Raw genomic sequence first — 342 nt, 5'->3', positions numbered from 1 at the left:
TCTAACGACTTCTAACAATTTTAGCAGAACAACTATGACTAAGTTACAGTTTCTACCCTGCACTTATATTTACTGTAACAACCTTCAACTTTCATTATTTACAATTACAACCCCTGCACATATAAATATTCTATAACTCGTAACATCAAATGCTGCTAACATACAATTATTACATCCCTCAAAACACTACTCTCTGTTGCAATATGTATACTCTAGCATTTGAGCGTATCAAAAGAATAAACACGTACTATGCAATTCATTGTTTTTATGCAATCCATTGGTATGCTTACACATTAATGATCGAATGATGATGCTCATATATATTAAACACTAGCAGTTTGA

The sequence above is a fragment of the Rutidosis leptorrhynchoides genome, chromosome 5 (genome assembly GCF_046630445.1).
Source record: "Rutidosis leptorrhynchoides isolate AG116_Rl617_1_P2 chromosome 5, CSIRO_AGI_Rlap_v1, whole genome shotgun sequence".
NCBI classification, from domain to species: Eukaryota; Viridiplantae; Streptophyta; class Magnoliopsida; order Asterales; family Asteraceae; genus Rutidosis; species Rutidosis leptorrhynchoides.
This window is presented reverse-complemented; position numbering follows the sequence as displayed.